The following is a 19885-nucleotide window of genomic DNA, read 5'->3' as shown; positions in this document are numbered from 1 at the left end:
GAAAATGCCTTCGACCTTAGTATTGGATCGACGAGCAAAGGGAGCAATCGAAGGTAGTCAAGGAGGTAACTAGAATTTTAATTAATTTATTACTTCCTAATGTGGTATTGAATATAGGTGAGTACAAGAGTGCTCATGAGCTTTGGAGCATGGTGATTGCGCTCCATGAAGATACTGCACAATTCCAAGGAGTGGAGGAACCCAAGGAGAAGGGTTCATTGGTCCAAGGGAAGGACCAATCGAATGTTGATATGTGTTCAACATTCAAGGAGGAGAAGGAAGATGTGGAGGTATCATCCACATTTTTAAGGGAGGAAGAAGTGGAACCGTCCACATCTTCAAGTGAAGAGGAAGAAGAGCAATCCAAGGAAGAGGAGATCTTGGAACCTCAACCCTCCACCTCAACTACCAAGAAGCGCACAAAGGATCACATCAAATGCTTTGAGTGTGGTAAGATGGGACACTACAAAAGTAGATGTCCTTCGATCAAAAAGGTAAAGGAGGTAATCCCTAAATCTGATAAAGTTACTTTAAGAACTAACATGGGTTGTAGGGATGAAGTCAAGGAGAAGAAGCACATTAGGTGTTTCACATGTGGTGAGTGGGGTGTTGGCACTACTCGAAATTCCGTTCTGTTTCCCCTGTACAAAAATTTGTACAAGCACAGAACTTTTCCTAGCAACTCATGTGCTTTTTAGAAGTTAAACTTGGATTGTAAATGAAACTTAACATTATTAATCCAAGTTCAACCCATGTGTTCATCAGAAGTTAAACCATATTACAAAAGTTGATTAAATATTTATTTCAATGATTGGCTTCCAGGTCGTTGGCGAGACACTCGGCCTTCTTAGGTATAGGATCATCCACCACTTCTTAGTCAAAGCCTTTCAAAGAGATTGAATATTTAAACTCCTTACAATAAACCCTAGGTTAAACTACAGAGACCTCAATCAAAGCACAAGATCGCTAGCCTCTTATGTTGGTACTTCATGATCCATACAAAGGAAACATAAACTAGTACACAGCGGAAACAATTAACTAGTTATACCTTTCTTTGTAGCTTAAAGACCTCTTGATCTTCTGTTGTATTCCTCTCCTCCTCTTGGACGTTGTGTGGGCGACGATCTACCAAGATGCAAAAAACACCCAAGTCCTTCTTTCTTCCAAGACTTTCGGCCACCAAGGGATCAAAGCTAGGAACACCACCTCTTGTTCTTCTTTCTTCCTTACAACTCGCCGGCCACAAGATGGTTGAAGCCTCTTGATGCCGCTGGCCTTAGGTGAGAAAGCAAGGGGAGAATAAGAATATGAGGGGGTCGGCCACAAGGAGAATAGAAGAGAAATAGAAATTGTGTAGATGATTATTACCTCTAAGGCACCATCTATCCTCTTTTATAATCTTTGGTAATGGCTAAAAAGGAAAGATTTTAACAACAATTAAAATCTCTCTTTTAAATTTCCTATTGTAGATGGCTACAAAAGGAAAATTTTAAAATAAAAAATCCTTCTTTTAAACATTGTAAATGGCTATAAAAAGGAAAGATTTTTAAAATTAAAACCGCTCTTTTAAATCATGGTTGCAAAAAAGGAAAGTTTTAACAAAAATAAAATCTCTTTTAAACCATTGTAGATGGCTACAAAAGGAAAGATTTTTTAAATTTAAAACTCTTTTTTAAAACCATGTGGATGGCTTCAAAAAAGGAAAGTTTTTGAAATTTAAAATCTCTCTTTTAAAACATTGTAAATGACTACAAAAAGAAAGATTTAAAAAATTAAAAACCACATTTTTAAATCCATCTTGGCCGGCCCCTTGCTTGGGCACCAAGCAAGGGGTGGTTGGCCCCATGCTTGGGCACCAAGCAAGGATGTGGTCGGCCATAAGGATGACTTGGGTGGATGCGAGGCTTTATACATAGAGGCTACAACAGGGACCTAGAGGAGGAATTGATTTTGGCCTCCTGATGAGCTTGAACTTCCTGTGTTCGGCCTGAACACCCAACTCAAGTTCATTAATAGTAACTCATACCACTAAAGAGTTATTATTGAACTACCACACCAATCCCATATTACATTATGGACTCCTTCTTATCATGAGTGCGTTAATCTCCCTGTGTTTAAGATATCGAATGTCCATTAATTAAATGAGTTACTGACAACTCACTTAATTAACATCTAGCTCCAAGAGTAGTACCACTCAACTTCATTGTCATGTCGGAACTAAGTCCACCTACAGGGTTTACATGACAATCCTTATGAGCTCCTCAAGGGGGTATCATCATCCTAATAAATAGGACACAGTTTCCTTCTATAATCAATAACACACCATATAAATAATATTATTTCCCAACTTATCGGGCCTATTGATTTAACGAATAAATCTCACCCTTTGATCAATTAAAGAAATAAATACTAAGTACATGTGCTTGTTATTATATCGGGATTAAGAGTACGCACATCCATAATAACAGAGATTCTGTTCATTTATGCAGTCAGTATAAAAGGAACAACCTCAAATGGTCCTACTCTATACACACATAGTGTACTAGTGTAATTTTATAGTTAAGATAAATTAGTACCAAATTACACTACAACCATTCCAATGGTTTATCCCAATCTATCTTGGTTGTGAGCTTCTATTTATAATTTATAAGAAACTGATAACATGATCTTCTGTGTGACACCACACACTATGTTATCTACAATATAAATTAAATGGACAACTACATTTAACTAAATGCAGACATTTGACCAATGTGATTCTCATTTCAAAATAAATGTTTATACAAAAAGTTAGACTTTTAGTATACATTCTAACATGGGGATGCTACCACACGAAGTGCCCAAGGAGAGGAGAGCTCAAGAAATTGGTGCACTTGAAGAAATGGGAAAAGAAAAGGAGCTCAAGTCAAGGAGGAGCTTTAAAGGTAAAAGGGAAGGTAATCCCTATTTTGAAGTTTAATCCAAGCTCTAATTCTTATATTCTTGTTAGAAATAATATAGATTATTTACCCAAGCATAATCATAGATTTAGATATAATGATAGGAATAGGGTTAATGTAGGTGATAACCCTAGGAGACATATTCATGCTAAATCTAGTAAGGGTAGACCTCATAAGACCTAAACCACTTTGCCTAAGGGAAGAAAAGTGGATGAAAACCTAGGCATTAATCCTAAGAAAGAGAGACATATGCCTAGGAAGGTGGGTAACTCTAGGAATGTCTAAGATGGACAAGTTGACTCTAGGGTTAGAATCCTAGAGTTGGAAAGCCTTGAAGTCAAGGCTTGAGAAAATAGAGAAAGTCCTAGATAGGTTCATTATTGGATCTTAAGGACTTGACATGTGTTTGAGTGATCAAAGACCCAAAAATATTAAATTGGGTCCTTCCAAAGCCAAGAGGAGGTCAAGTGCTAGGGTGACACATGACAATGGCAAGGGAGGAGTGACCAAGGGCAAGGGAGAATCATCCAAGGTCCATGATAAAAAATATGCAAGGGTCGCATATAATTATGGAAAGGATGAGGTGTCCAAGGTTAAGAAGAAGAAGTCTACTAAGGTACACCATGTGGGTATAGCCATGGTAGATGAATCACCTAGGGAGGTGATTAAGGTTAAGATTCCTAAAGTTAGGAAGAGCCTCTGGGACTCATGGTAGATGTATTATCAAATGTACCAAATGGTTAGGAGACAGACTTAAGTCTGTAACCTAGTGAGTTGGCACAATTGGGATGGTATCGTGCATAAAAATGTGGCATTGAGATCATATTGCATGAAAATTAATTTTTGATGTATAGATGTCATATAAACCAATGCTAGGGATGCATTATGGTTTGATATAGGCAGATACATCAAGATAAAGTCAAAACTAGGACTTTAGGTCAATGTTCAATTGAACCATTTAGATAATTTTGAGTTTTATAACAATCTTGGGATCCATAATAAATATATATTTTTAATATATTTTTTCCAAGTAGACATTAGTAAAACAAATCTCTCCTCAAAATTTGAGAATTTTTGGAGGTCTTTGAAATTTCTGGTGTATTTTTTAAGTTGGGTCAGAAATGTTATTTTTAGCTAAAATAGTGTATCAGTCGACTGGTAACACTGTTCGCGAGCACAGAAGGTCTTTGTAAACTTGTTTTGAAGATGCCAGTCGACTAGGGTTAATGGCAGTCGACTGATACAGTCTAAAAATATGTTTTAGCACTAGAAAATGACTAAAAGGATGGTGAACATGTATGTAATCTTATAGGAGATTAATACATGATGTTTATGGTCATTAGAGGTTAAAGAGTCTAATAAGTAGAATATTGTTGGAGCTCTTTTGGGTTTATGGCAAATGGGGAAAAGTATTGGGTTTAAGTGGGAAACCTATACACCTTTGCATGAAATCCTAGCTCAATGGGGAGTTTAGGTGAAGGGGGAGCGATTGCTCATTTTTTACAAAAGGGGAGAAGTTTACCTTTGCAGGAAATCATAGCTCAAGGGAGAGCTTAGGTAAAAGGGGAGTCTAGGGATTTAGGTTCCATTATTTATGCGTGAGCTAATTTACATATTTATTTGCATATATATTGCTATATTATTTCTCTAACTTAAACGGATTGCCAAACATCAAAAAGAGGAGGATTATTAGAGCAATTTGGGTATCCTAAGTTTTGATGTTTAGGCAAAGGTTTAAGTTAGATATATTTTTATATTTGATATGTATTGTGAGTGTGCAGGATATAGGTACAACAAGGAGAGTCCAAGTGTGATCTTAGCAAAGGAGGAAAGTCCAAGGGTGAGTCTTGTCGGTGTAAGTCCAAGAATGTAGTCTTGGCAACATAAGTCCAAGTATGACTTGACAATGAATGAAGTCCCGGAGGCACGACCTCTTGACAAAGAAGACCAGGCGATAATGACAAGGCTGATGGAAGCTCCTGAAGGCAAGGCGTGAAGGATGGGGAGGCATCCGAGGGACACGAGGCTGATGGAGGAGGCTAGAAGGCTAGGTCTAGGTTGTACGGGCAAGGAATAGTGCACGAGAGAGGGTACTCAGGGTAAAATTCTATGTTACTGTAGCATTATTATAGTGATACTGTAGTGTTACTATACCAGTCAACTGGTGTTTTTATCAGTTGACTGGTAGGCGTCTGTTGGCTTGTAACGGTCGAATTTCGTTTAGGACCAGTCGACTAGTGGCAGGAAAATAGCTAGGTGTTTTCCTCCCGAGCTCTATTTAATAGAGCTCAGGGTGCTTGGGTATTGTTGACGAATTTAGTGGTGGTTAATCCTAATTATAGTCTCTAAGTAATCAAGTGATCTAGTGTGGTCTTGTGCGAGTTATGGTGAGATTTCTCCACCCACAAGGAGCTACACGAGCCAGCCGAAAGTTCTCCGAGGAATCATCCACCGACGGATCGGGATCGCCCACTTTATGGACAACCCCGTGGAGTAGGAGCTTTATCTCTGAACCACATAAACGAGTGTGTCTTTGTGGTTTGCTTCTTCATTCTTCTTGTTTTAGTTTAGCTTTCTATTTATTAGTTTGTTTGATATTTCACTATGCACTAACATTATAGGAAGCGAACGATTTGGGTGAGACGCTATTCGTCCCCCCCTCTCTAGTGGACGTCAAGATCCCAACAGTTACTAGCCATGAGCAAAGAAGAGAGATCAAGAGGAGGAAGGAGAAGAGAAGCACACAAGGGAGAGTTTTTCTCCCTTATGGTAGTCACGACAACAAGAGGGAGCACTCTCTTGTTGAAGGCGGGAGAGAGAGGAGAGGGAGAGGAGGATTGGGTTTCCAAAAGTCAATCAACCAAATAATGAAACTTGTATCTAATTCTCTCTCAATTGCATCTATATATAATCCTCTTTAATGAGTTGGATTAGAAAGCTGAAATCTAACTCATTATCCCTTAACCAAAAATTAGCTCATTAACCCCTTGGTTTGGTTCACAACTAAACTAAGTTAGTTCATGACTAATTCATGATTAAACCAAATATGGTTCAACTCTACCATAGGAGATGTAGCCTATCTGCGCTTCCATTATGATAAATATTTCCATATTTATCTTATGTATGGTCCAACCAAACATTTATCTCTTGATCTAAGAATCCTATTCTTTAACTTATTTTACATTTTTTAGAGACTCGTTAGTGTGTGTGACCTAATAGGTTCCCGGTTTATCTTGGGCATCCATAATTAGCTACTTAATTATAGAACGATCATGAGTGACACCTAGTAGTACATCATAATCCCCAATTAGTCAAAAAATCATAATTGATCTTAGAACTAATTCTAAACCCTTTAGCAGCTACAATGACTCATGTCTTGTTCCTTTCACTCGTCTTATACCCACTTGGTTTAGGACATGGTCTATGTGTCTATCCCCACTTGACTGAGTAGGTCACACCTAGCCCAAGTAATACTTTCTCGTTCTACAGATTCAAATCACTCGTACATGTATACAAGAGTCTCGTACTCTTAACATGTGATGTTTTGGCTAAAGACTTTGAGTAATAATCCTAACAAGTAGCCATAGGGTATACATTTCCTTACAAGGAATGTTGAATCCTCTGTGGGCTATCAAAACATTTTCGAGCATTTTGACCTATACTCAATTATCATAGGTCCACTCCTCAATGAGGTGCTTGCTTAAGATGTTAAACTATAAGTTGTAGGTGCAGCGGAGGCCGGCAAGAGGGGGGTGAATTGCTAAAAACAAAAAATAAACTATACCCTCCTCGTGCTTTCAACTCAATTAGTGCAATAGTAAATAAAGCAGTAAAGTAATAAAGCAGTAAACAGAAAAGAAACAGGAATTTAACCTGGTTACAACCAAGGAGGTTGTTAATTCAGGGCAATAAGAAGAGCACTAAAAAGAATCTCCTTTACTGAAGGCGGAGAAACCTTTTACACTTTGGAAGCTTAGAACTATTGCTAGGAATGACTACACAATTGATTGCTTGAGTTGTTATTAAATTCCTAGCTCCAGGGGCCTTTAAATAGCCTCTGGAAATCTGATCTCGAGGGTCCAAGGTGCCTCTAACAGGGGTCCAAGGCACCTTCATCGAGTAGGCGGATAAAACTTTATCCGCAGTGCAAACAGTCATTTTTGACCAGGCTTAAGGCACCTTAAACCTTGTTGAAGGCGCCTCCAAGGTGGAGGCGCCTTCAACAAGCTTAAAGGCGCCTCCAAGTTGGAGGCGCCTCCATTACTTGTTGAGGGCGCCTTAAGCTCGGTTTCCAGCCTGATTCTTCCTTTGTTTTGACTTCCGACGCTCCGATCTTTTGGGTGATTGCGGCCAACCGGAATAGGGCTCACCCGAACCCAATTCCCGGCCTTCTCCTCGAGCAGTCTTCCTCCCCGGCTTAACGTCCCTCGAACGCCGCCCACGTTCTTCTTGCCCACCGGTGTACTCTTCCGCAGCTCTCTCGTCCTTCGGACGCACCGAGCCAGTCGACTCCCTTCCGGTGTCGTCCTTCTCGCTAGTTGCGTCTTCCGCTCGACTTCCTACGCTCCTAAGTTCATGCACACTTAGACACAGGGATTAAAGACAACAGGACCTAACCAACTTGGTTGATCACATCAAAACACCCACGGGGTCCAACAATCTCCCTTTTTTGATGTGCATCAACCCAAGTTCAAGTTAGGGTAAAAATAGACAGAAAAGTAATTTTAAAAGGAAATTACTAAACTTACATATTAAGCATTAGTTTGCAATAAATAAAATTGCAACTACAAAAAGAAAATATTTTTTCTAAAAAAAATTTTCTCCCCCTAAATATGTACTTCTCTAAGCTTGTACCTTTCTCTCCCCCTTTGATCACAGCAAAAACGGGGTAATAAAAAAAATTGTTAGATTAAATTTTTAAGTTAGAAAAAAATTTCTAATTTATGATGAAATTAGAAAAATAGAAATTTCAATGATATTTCTAAGTACAATGAAATAATTAAAAAAAAATCTAAACATAAAATTTGTTTGGATTTTTCAAAATAATTTCTAAGTAAAAATTAATTTTTAGAAAAGAAATTCTAAGCAAAGCTTTCAAGAGATAATTTTCTAAAAAAAATAAATTTCTAAAGAAATGTTTAAAAACTTTTCAAAGCATTATTTAATTCCAATTTTAATGCTTTTATCAGAAAGTTAATTAAACATTTTCATTTTGATTTTTCGGCTTCCAGGTCGTGGCGAGGTACTAGGCCTTCTTGGTTATTAGAGCAACAACCACTTCCTTAGACAAAGCTTCCATAAAGAAATTCAAAGTTTAATTTTCTTACTGAAAGCTTTAAAAGAATTAATTTAGCACAGATTTCGGAACCCAATAGAGTTTCCTTCCTACAGGTTATTCAAAAATTTCGGGGGTACATAGTTCTTGGGTACTCTTTTAAGTTGGTCCTGATGGTTTCTAATGTACCAATTCAATTTTTCATAAATTTTTAATTTTGAGTTTGGAAATTTATTTGTATTTAAACATGCATCATATTTCAATTTTTCAATTTCTAATTTTAATTTATCATTTTCTGATTTTATACTATTGTACATCTCAAGTGGACATGCTTTTGCTAATTGCATTTTTAATTTTTTATTTTCTTTTTCTAATTCGAATAAGTCTTTAGAATGCGATTTAATAAAGCGAAAAGACTGAGTCGGGGTTAGATTTCGTGCCTGACTTACCTGACTTGGTGAGGCTCCCCCTTCACTGTAGCTTTCCTCTTCTGATGTTCCTCCCCCTTCATCGATACTCATCTCTGAGCTTGACTCTTCTTCCAGCTGATGGTTAGCTATTAGAGCTATCCCCGAGAATTCTTCGACGTCTGATTCGGAGGATGAGTCTGACCAAGTGGCCTTTAGGTTCTTGTGTTTGGAGGAATCTGGTTTCTTGTACTTGGTCTTTGCCTTCTCCTTTTGCTTGCTCTTCAATTTCGGGCAGTCATCCTTGATGTGCCCTTCTTCGTTGCAGTTGTAGCAACGAGTCGTTCTTCTTTTTCTCTCATGCCTTTGCGATCTAAATTTGTTAGATTTAAAAAATTTATTGAAGCGTCTTACCAGTAGTGCCGCTTTTGATTCGTCAACCGAGGCTTCGGAGTCAGAACTGTTCATTTTTTCCTTTAAGATAATGTTCTAACTGGTCTTCTCTACTCCATTGGGCTCTGCAACTCGAGATTCATAAAGTTCAAAAGTAGAAAACAATTGTTCTAAAGTACTTACCTCGAAGTCCTTAGAGATGTAGTACGCATCTACTAAGGAGGCCCACTCGGGAGTTCTCGGGAAGGCGTTGAGCGCGTACCGAATTGAGTCCGTGTTCGTTACTTCTTCTCCAAGGTTGTTGAATTGAGTAATCAGCTCTTTGATCCTCGCTTGGAGTTGCGCTACCTTCTCGCCTTGGTTCATCCGGAGGTTTGTCAACTGGGTCCGGAGGATGTTGCGCCTCGCTAGCTTTGCTTCGGAGGTACCTTCGTGAAGCTCCAGGAATTTTTCCCAGAGATCTTTCGCGGAGTCATAGCTTCCGATCCGATTTACCTCCTGAGGCGGCAGAACGCTGAGTAGGTGGAACTCAGCCTTTCCGTTGGCGATGAAATCTGCTTGCTCCTTTTTCGTCCAGGTGTTTTCCTCCTTATCTTTCGGAACTGCATAGTCATATTTCATTATTAAAAGAATGTCAAATTCGATTTTAAAAAATACCTCCATTTTGCGCTTCCATGTGGCGAAGTCTCCGTTGAACTTCGGGGGATGAATATTTGCTCCGGCCATAGTCTTGATCGTTGTGCTTCAGTCGGCTGTTAGTCCTTCTGAGGCGGTCTCGCTCTGATACCAATTGTAGGTGCAACGGAGGCCGGTAAGAGGGGGGTGAATTGCTGAAAACAAAAAATAAACTATACCCTCCTCGTGCTTTCAACTCAATTAGTGCAATAGTAAATAAAGCAGTAAAATAATAAAGTAGTAAACAGAAAAGAAACAGGAATTTAACCTGGTTACAACCAAGGAGGTTGTTAATCCAGAGCAATGAGAAGCGCACTAAAAAGAATCTCCTTTACTGAAGGCGGAGAAACCTTTTACACTTTGGAAGCTTAGAACTATTGCTAGGAATGGCTACACAATTGATTGCTTGAGTTGTTATTAAATTCCTAGCTCCAGGGGCCTTTAAATAGCCTCTGGAAATCTGATCTCGAGGGTCCAAGGCGCCTCCAACAGGGGTCCAAGGCGCCTCCATCAAGTAGGCGGATAAAACTTTATCCGCAGCACAAACAGTCATTTTTGACCAGGCTTAAGGCACCTTAAACCTTGTTGAAGGCACCTCCAAGGTGGAGGCGCCTTCAACAAGCTTTAAGGCGCCTCCAAGTTGGAGGCGCCTCCATTACTTGTTGAGGGCGCCTTGAGCTCGGTTTCCAGCCTGATTCTTCCTTTGTTTTGACTTCCGACGCTCCGATCTTTTGGGTGATTGCGACCAACCGGAATAGGGCTCACCCGAACCCAATTCCCGGTCTTCTCCTCGAGCAGTCTTCCTCCCCGGCTTAACATCCCTTGAACGCCGCACACGTTCTTCTCGCCCACCAGTGTACTCTTCCGCAGCTCTCTCGTCCTTCGGACGCACCGAGCCCGTCGGTTCCCTTCCCGTACCGTCCTTCTTGCTAGCTGTGTCTTCCGCTCGACTTCCTGCGCTCCTAAGTTCCTGCACACTTAGACACAGGGATTAAACATAACATGACCTAACCAACTTGGTTGATCACATCAAAATACCCACGGGGTCCAACATAAGTCTCCATGACCAAGATGACTTGTATACCTCAAGTCGAAGGAAACTTGCACTCGAGTTGCAATAACAGCTTCATAGACATTTCCACATATATAGATAACCATATGAAGTATTATAGCGAGTCACTTCAATGAACTAGTTACTATAACTAGCATCCATGTTTAACTCTCGACATCCCAATGTCTCCAACCAGTGAGAAAATAGATGCTTAGCGAACCAAGGAGTATAACTCGTGCTAATCTTACAGAATTGATGATGTCCGAATGCATCAATTCTATGACTAGGAAAATTCTAATACATTCATAATTACACATGTAGAGATAATCACTAGTTGTGATCCAATCACAATTTCTCTCATGCTATGAATTGTGTTGCGGACATTCAATAAATGAGTTTAAGACAATCAAGCATATAATATGCACTCAAATAGTAAATTTATATTTAGTAAAAATCGTAAGACGATTACCTTAGGACATCCCTTAAAATTTAACACTCCTACTTAGCCTAATGTCAATCGCCACAGTGTCCTAAATCGTAAGCATGGACGTGGCTCTCAAACTTACTTTGTGTAGAGTCTTTGCTAAAGGATCCGTTAGGTTCCTTTCAATGGGAATTTTCTCGAGCTGTATCTCTTTTATACTAATAATCTCCCTGATCAGATGATAGCAGTGAAGCACATTTTTTTATCATTGATGAGACCTAGGTTCCTTTGCTTGTGAAATAGATTTGGTATTGCTGCAGTAAACAGATAATGCTTCAACAATGGATGGAACCACTCCAAGTTCAGTATCGAACTTCTTGATCCAAACTGCTTCCTTTGCTACTTTCGAAGTTGCAATGTATTCCGCCTCATAGGTAGAATATGCAATAGTATCTTGCTGGAAACTTTCCCAACTAACTATGCCTCCATTTAATATGAATATGAATCCAGACTGGGACTTAGAGTCATCCTTATTTGTATGAAAATTTGTATCTGTATATCCATGTATGATCATATCACCATCTTCATATACCAAGAACATATTCTTAGTTCTTCTCAAGTACTTAAGGATCGTCTTGACAACCATCCAGTGATCCATTCCTGGATCAGACTGGTATCTGCTCGTAACGCTCAGAGCATACGATACATCAAACCTTGTACATAACATAGCATACATTATAGATCCTATTGTGGAGGCATAATGTATTTTATCCATGCAAATCCTCTTGTCTTCTGCACTTGAGAACATAGACTTCGAAAGGTGAATTCCATGCCTCATAGGTATGAAACCTTTCTTGGATTCAAACATGCTAAATCATTTTAACACTCTGTATATATATATGTGGACTGTGAAAGACCAAGCAGCCTTCTCGATCTATCTCTATAGATTTTAATCCCAAGGATGTAAGTTGCTTCTCCTAGGTTTTCATGGAGAACGTTGTAGACAACCAGACTTTAACTAACTATAGAACAGACACATCATTTCCTATAAGAAATATGTCATCAACATATAATATCAGGAATACGACCACACTCCTACTAACCTTTTGATACACACAAGGATCGTCTGAATTTTGTGAGAAATTAATTCTTTAATTGCCTCATCAAAATAGATATTCCAACTTATGGATGCTTGCTTTAGTCCATAAATGGTTCGTTGAATCTTGCATACTTTATTTTTGTCAACAGTTGTGAAAACTTTGGGTTGTATCATATACACGTCCTCGAGTAGATTTTCATTAAGGAAAGCTATTTTCACATTTATTTTCCATATCTCAGAATCATGATGAGCTGATATGGACAGAAGTATCTGAATGGATTTAAGTATGGCTATGGGTGAGAAAGTTTCATCATAATCAATGTATTGCCTTTGATGATAGTCTTTTGCTACCAACCTTGCCTTGTAGGTAATTACATTACCAACCATGTTAATTTTTTTTTTCTTGAAAATCCACTTGCACCTATAGGCGTTATGCCCTCAGGTGGGTCCACCAAATTATAAACTTGATTTTCATACATGGAATCCATTTTTGATTTTATGGTTGTAAGCCACTTGTCCTTTTTTGAACTATTCTGAGTCTCTTTATAATCAGCAGGTTCCTCATCCTTAATGAGTAACATGTCACTTGATTCTTTTACATGAGATCCATATCTCTCAGGAATATTACGTGTCCTACCTGATCTACGAGGAGATTGTGTCATAATTGGTTGTGGTTCTTGACTAGACATCTCGTTAGTGTTTATTGGAGTCTCTGGAACTTCATCAAGTTCAACCATACTCCCACTTGCTTCCTATAAGAGAAATTCTTTCTCTAGGAAGGCAGCATGCCTTGAAACAAACACCTTTTGTTCCAAGTGGTGATAGAATTGGTAACCCTTAGTTTCCTTAGGGTATCCATTAAATAAATACTTATCAGACCTACCATCTAACTTGTCTAATATAGTCCTCTTCCCATTAGCAGGACATCTCCATATCTTCAAATAAGATATGAGGGGGTTTTTACTAGTTCATACCTCATATAGAGTAGTGGAGATTGCCTTCATTGAGACTCTGTTTAGCAAGTAAACAGTTCTCATGAGTGCATAACCCCAAAAGGTCTTGGGAAGATCTGCACAATCCATCATTGATCTAACCATGTCTAACAAGGTTCGATTATGTCTTTCCGATACACCATTATGTTATGGCATATAAGGCAGAGTTGTAATGCCCCACCTTCTACTAACTAAAATGTAAGGCCGGGGGTTACATTATGCTAACAATTCTAGTGCGGAACACTGAAGTAATTAAAGTCTCATCGCTAAGTGCTATGAAATCTGGAATTCACTATTCAGAATACACTTATAAAATTTTACATGTGCTAAAGAGGGGAAGCAAAACTTGCTATCTGATCAAAAACCTGAAAGCAGACGCTTCTGGCTGAAATCAGACATTCCAATCGATCGGTTGATCGATTGGAGTTATTTGTTCGATCCACTGATCGATTCAACGTGCTACTGTGCACGGAAGTCCCGTCTGGATCGATCGGCTGATCGATCCAGTCTGGCCAATCGATCCGGAGATCGATTCAGAAGCTCTCTGTTCGCGGAGTTTAAATTCCCGATCGATCGGCTGATTGATCCATGGCCGATCGATCAGTTGATCGACTCATTAGCTCTCTGTACGCGGGAGATTGCGTTTCGATCAATCGGCTGATCGATCGAGGGCTCCTCAATCGATTAGTTGATCGACTCAATGGCGTTCTGTACGCGGGGACTCCTTCCAATCGATCAGCTGATCGATCGATGACTCCTCAATCGATCAGCTGATCGATTGGGTTTCTGATTTCTGCATAAATCAGACCCTACCACGTACAGGACTTTCAGAAATCAACAAAAAAGAACACCACTCTACTACTAGGCATGTCATCACTTATGGTTAGCTATCTAACATCCAAACAATAAGCAATCTAAGCATAACTTTCATGATTTAAGACACTTAACATCCTAAACTGCAGAAAAGTAACAACATAAAGAAAGGCTAAGTTTGAAGGTTTGCTAGTTCCCAAAAATCTTTATTCCAAGTTCCTTCCCACACACATCTGGTTGCATTGCCCTCTAGCCTCCGCTATTCCATCTTCCCTTTACCTTTATCTGCAGCATAAGGAAAAAGGAAACTATAAGCTTAGAAGCTTAGTAAAAACCATCTACCTTACAAAAACATGCATTCGAAGAAATCATGCTCTTTAAAAGATGTTATGTTGATGTACATAATGAGAATCATACTGAAAGTGCTAGGAGCATGGTATATGGACATGTATATCATAGCAATCACATACTGAACATAAACTAATTACTGTATCATCAAGGAAGCTAAACCGATACATGAGCTAAGTTAAAACTTGTGTCAGATTACTGCTGTCACTGAACTGTATTCATATATCTGATTTGTAAAGGTTTGAAAACTATTTCCATAATAGATAAAAATACTAAACATACTGCTGATGGGCCCGACAACTGTACTTGCTATGTGCGCATCCCTAACTAGGCCCGAGGTAGCAAGTCCCGAATCTAGTAGGGTTACTAGGTTATCTAAACCTAGGGACAACTATGGGAGCCCAACCCATGGACAACTGAAGTCCAATACAGTGCCACTGATAAAGTAAAATACTAATTCATATCTAATATATCTTATCTTGCTTTTACTAGGTTATCTGAACCTAGAGCTAGGTTATCTAAACCTAGAGACGACTATGGGAGCTCACCCATTGGACCGTAGTCCCATATAACTAAAGCAAGGCTATGTATGCTATTTAAAAATACATCTATGGCATTTAACTGAGTTATTAAAATGCCTACGGTGGCAGATAACTATACTAGTCATTTTATCGAGCACCTGGTGTGCTCTATCTCTACGTGCGACTGCACTATGCACATAAATGCTAACTAAGGACATAAAAACATACGAGGAGCTACTTATACTGCAGGTGAGGGGTTACTTACTTCCTGCGCTAGATTTCTTACGATCAAAATCGCTAGATTTCCGGAGAAGAAGGTCTCCTCGGCGATCCTCTTACATTTACACGTTCTTCTCGCGGAGGGGAGCGCCCTCATGCCGGAGTTGTTGCTGGAAGATGCTCCTACGGATGGAACCCTAGGTCTCTTGAGCTTGGCGTGCCGTGAGGGTGCGGGAGAGGAGAGAGGGCGGCGTGTGAGGATGAGGGAAAAGAGAGTTGCCGATCCAAAAATAATAACTCTCCACTTAATTTCCCTATTTATATTAAGTGATTAATACACCCCAACTAAACCTTAAATATAATTGCTCTCCTTTCCTTCTAGCACACCCTTGCTGGGGCCCATTGGTTACTAAAGTCATCTATAAATCGTAGGGTCTAATAGGTCTCGGGTTCAATTCCCGCTTAAGCTGTTTTATGTTTTTATTTGATTTTGATACTTCTGCTACTCCAAAAATTCTATAAAAATATTCTAAAATTCCAGAAAAATCATAGAATATTTCTAAAATTACTTTGAGAATTTTCGGGCGTTACAATCCCCCATACCTTATAAAAAGTTCATCCTCGAACTTAGAATAACTCTGGGTACTTCTGTCTCATACTAGCTTCTGTCTCCCAAGTTGCCTCTTCTGTTGTGTGATTTTGCCAAATAACTTTTACTAATGATACCTCCTTATTCCGTAATTTCTTAACTGCTCGGTCTATTATCTGAATAGGTCGACTGTCATAGCTGAGGTCTTCGCGGACTTGTACCGACTGGGGCTCAATCACCTGGGTGGCATCTGGGATATGCTTCTTCAGCATAGAGACATGAAATACATTATGGATAGCTGACATCTCCTGGGGTAACTCTAGCTCATATGCTACCTTGCCAACTCTTCTAGTGATAAGGTATGGTCCCACATATCTGGGACTTAATTTGTCCTTCTTCCCAAAACGCATTACTCCCTTCATAGGAGCCACTCGGAGAAATACTGTATCCCCAACTGAAAACTCTAAGGGTCGACGCCGTGTATCAGCATAGCTTTTCTAGCGGCTCTGAGCTGTCTCTATCCTCTGACAGATCTGCTGTATAGCTGCTAGTTCTTTCTGTTCACCACCCTCATACCAGCAGATTGGAGATCTACACCTCCGCCCGTAGAGAGCCTCGTAGGGTGTCATGCCGATAGTGGCCTGATTGCTGTTGTTGTATGCAAATTCTGCTAAACTCAGGTATTTACACCAACTTCCCTTGAAGTCTAAGGCACACGCTCGGAGCATATCTTCGAGTACTTGATTTACCCGCTCCGTCTGACCATCTGTCTGAGGATGGAAAGCTGTGCTAAACTTTAACCTGGTGCCCAACGCTGACTATACACACTCCCAGAAGTGTGACGTGAATCTACTGTCTCTGTCTGATATAGTAGTCCGTGGGACTCCATGCAATCTGACAATCTCCTTGAGATATAACTAAGCTAGCTGCTCCATGGAGTAGGATATCCTGATAGCTAAGAAGTGGGTTGACTTAGTCAATCTGTCGACTATTATCCAGATGGCATCAAAACCATTCGTGGTTCTGGGTAGTCCCACTATGAAATCCATGGAGATATCCTCCCACTTCCATTCTGGGATCTGAATAGGCTGCAGAACTCCTCCTAGTCTCTGGTGTTCTGCCTTGACCCTCTGGCAGGTCAGACAGGTACTGACATATCTAGCGATGTCTCTTTTCATCCCAGGCCACCAAAAACGTCTCTTCAGGTCTTGATACATCTTGGTGGAGCCAGGGTGCATCGCATAGGGAGTCCTGTGAGCCTCGTCTAAGATTTTCCTCCGTAGTTCCTCCTGATCTGGAACACATAATCTGTCACCAAAATACACTACCCCACTATCGGACACTCTGAACTCTCCACTTTCTAATTCTGTTTACCCTTGCTTGATTTTCTGAATTTCAGGGTCTTGATCCTGAGCTATCTGAATGTCACCAAGCAGGGTAGATGCTAAAGTCATAGTAGAGAGTTACCCAACTATTAATTCGAGACCGAAATCTGTAATCTCCTTTTGTAGGGGTGGTGACATGGCTGATAGGGATAATAAGGTGGCACTGGACTTCCTGGTAAGCGCGTCTGCTACCTTATTGGCCTTTCCTGGATGGTAGAGGATGTCTATGTCATAGTCCTTGACCATCTCAAGCCATCTGTACTGTCGCATATTCAGATCCTTCTGAGTGAAGAAGTACTTCAGACTCTGGTGATCTGTATACACTCTGCACTGAGCTCCATATAAGTAATGTCTCTAAATTTTGAGGGCGAAGACAACTACTGCAAGCTCAAGGTCATGAGTAGGGTAGTTCCTCTCATAGTCCTTGAGTTGTTTGGAGGCATAGGCGATCACCTTGCCATTTTGCATCAGTACTGTTCCTAGTCCTAATTTAGAGGCATCGTTGTAAATATCAAAGCTGTCTGTGTTTTCTGGCAGAGTCAGAATGGGTGCACTGGTCAATCTTCTTTTGAGCTCCATGAAACTGTTCTCACAGTCCTCTGTCCACTGAAATTTTCTGTTCTTCCTGGTGAGAGCTGTCAGTGGGGAGGTTATCCTGGAGAAATCCTCTACAAATTTTCTGTAATAGTCTGCTAGTCTCAAAAAGCTTCTGATTTCACTGGTGTTCTTAGGTCTCTTCCAGTTACTCACAGCTTCTATCTTAATGGGGTCTACCATGATACCATCCTTGGAGATGATGTGACCCAGAAAGGATACCTGATCGAGCCAGAATTCACATTTCGTGAACTTGGCGTATAGATGGTTCTGCTGAAGGGTTTGGAGTACTATCCTCAGGTGCTCTGCGTGTTCCTCCTGAGTTCTAGAATAAATAAGAATGTCGTCGATAAACACGATAACAAACTTATCTAAGTATTCTCTGAATACTCTGTTCATGAGGTCCATGAAAGTAGCTGGAGCATTTGTCATGCCAAAGGGCATGACTACGAACTCATAATGTCCGTATCTGGTCCTAAAAGCTGTCTTGGGTATATCACCTTCCTTAACTCTCACCTGGTGATATCCCGATCTGAGGTCTATTTTAGAGAACACTGCTGCTCCCTTTAGCTGATCGAATAGGTCATCAATCCTGGGAAGAGGATACCTGTTCTTAATCGTGACTTGGTTTAATGCTCGGTAGTCTATACACAGGCGTATGCTCCCTTCCTTCTTCTTCACGAACAATACAGGCGCTCCCCATGGTGAGTGACTAGAGCGTATAAAGCCCTTGTCAAGCAGCTCCTGTAGTTGCTCCTGAAATTCCTTCAGTTCTGCTGGAGTCATGCAGTAGGGTGCTTTGGAGATGGGATTTGTACCGGGAATAAGTTCTATCTCAAATTCAATCTCCCTGTCTGGTACTAGGCTTGGTAACTCCTCAGGGAAGAATGTTGGATAGTCACATACAACTCGGACCTCCTCCAGCTTTTAGTCCTTGTCCTGACTGGTACTGACTACATGTGCTAAGAATCCCGTACATCCTGAATCAAGTAGTTTTTGTGCTTTCAGAGCTGTGAGAAACTTCTTGGCTTTTCTCTTTGGTTCTCCGATGTACCCAAACTGCACTCCTGCTTCGGGTTGGAATACAACTCTCTGTTTACGACACTCTATGGAGGCGCCATACTTAATCAGAAAGTCCATTCCCAAGATGATGTTGTAGTCCGTCATATCTAGCACTATCAGATCATCAAAAAGTTCTTTGTCTGCTATAATGACTGGCACTGCTCGGAGCCAGTGCATGGATGCCATCATTTCTCCTGAAGGTAGTGTCGTCAAAAACTGACCACTGAGTACCTCTGGAGATATTGCTAGCTTATCGGCGAATGTCCTGGATATATAAGAATGGGTTGCCCCAGTATCGAATAAGACAGTTGCACTTTGCTGTAAAATACTGATCTGACCTGTAACAACTGTCGAGGCATTCGCTACGTCCTCTCTGGTGAGTGAGTAGATCCTCGCGTTCATCGTGGCTGAGGGGGCTTCTAGTCTGCCCTGACTGATGTGTGGACCATCTATAGCAGCCTGCATCTGATGTAACTGTGCTGGGTTACCTCCGTACTGAATCGGTTGTAGTGGAGGGAAACTGGTCTTGTTTGGGCATTGCTTAGCCATATGCCCTTCTTGGCCACATTCGAAGCATCCTCGTGTGCCCTTGCGATAAACTCCTGGGTGGAATTTACCACAAGTAGGACACTTGGGATAACTAGGCTGTTTACTAGCTGGTCCTCCTTTTGGGTAACTCCCTGGTTTGCGTTTGTGGCTGGAGTTCCCTTTCCAGTTAGAGTTGTGGCCCTGGTGTTTCTGAGTACCTGAGCCTCCTTGGCCTTTCGACTCTGAGAGGGTTGCTGCTTGATGCTGTTCTGGTAATGCTCGGTGGTCAGAGCACTACTTATCAGTTCTTCTGTGGTTTGCGGTCTATGGACGCCGCTGGCCACATTCATTGCTATTTCCGGCCTTAACATCTTGAGCATCAACCGGACTCGTTCTCTTTCAGTGCTGACTAATTCAGGGCATAAACGAGCCAGTCTGTTGAATTTCTTCACGGCCTCCTCAACTGAAAGGTTGCCCTGGCGAAATTCAGTGAACTCGTCGTAGTGACGGTTTGTGACCCGCATGTGAAAGAACTCCTCAAAGAATTCTCTTTCGAAGTCGGCCCATGTCA

Source organism: Zingiber officinale, chromosome 9A (genome assembly GCF_018446385.1).
Source record: "Zingiber officinale cultivar Zhangliang chromosome 9A, Zo_v1.1, whole genome shotgun sequence".
Taxonomy (NCBI): domain Eukaryota; kingdom Viridiplantae; phylum Streptophyta; class Magnoliopsida; order Zingiberales; family Zingiberaceae; genus Zingiber; species Zingiber officinale.
This window is presented reverse-complemented; position numbering follows the sequence as displayed.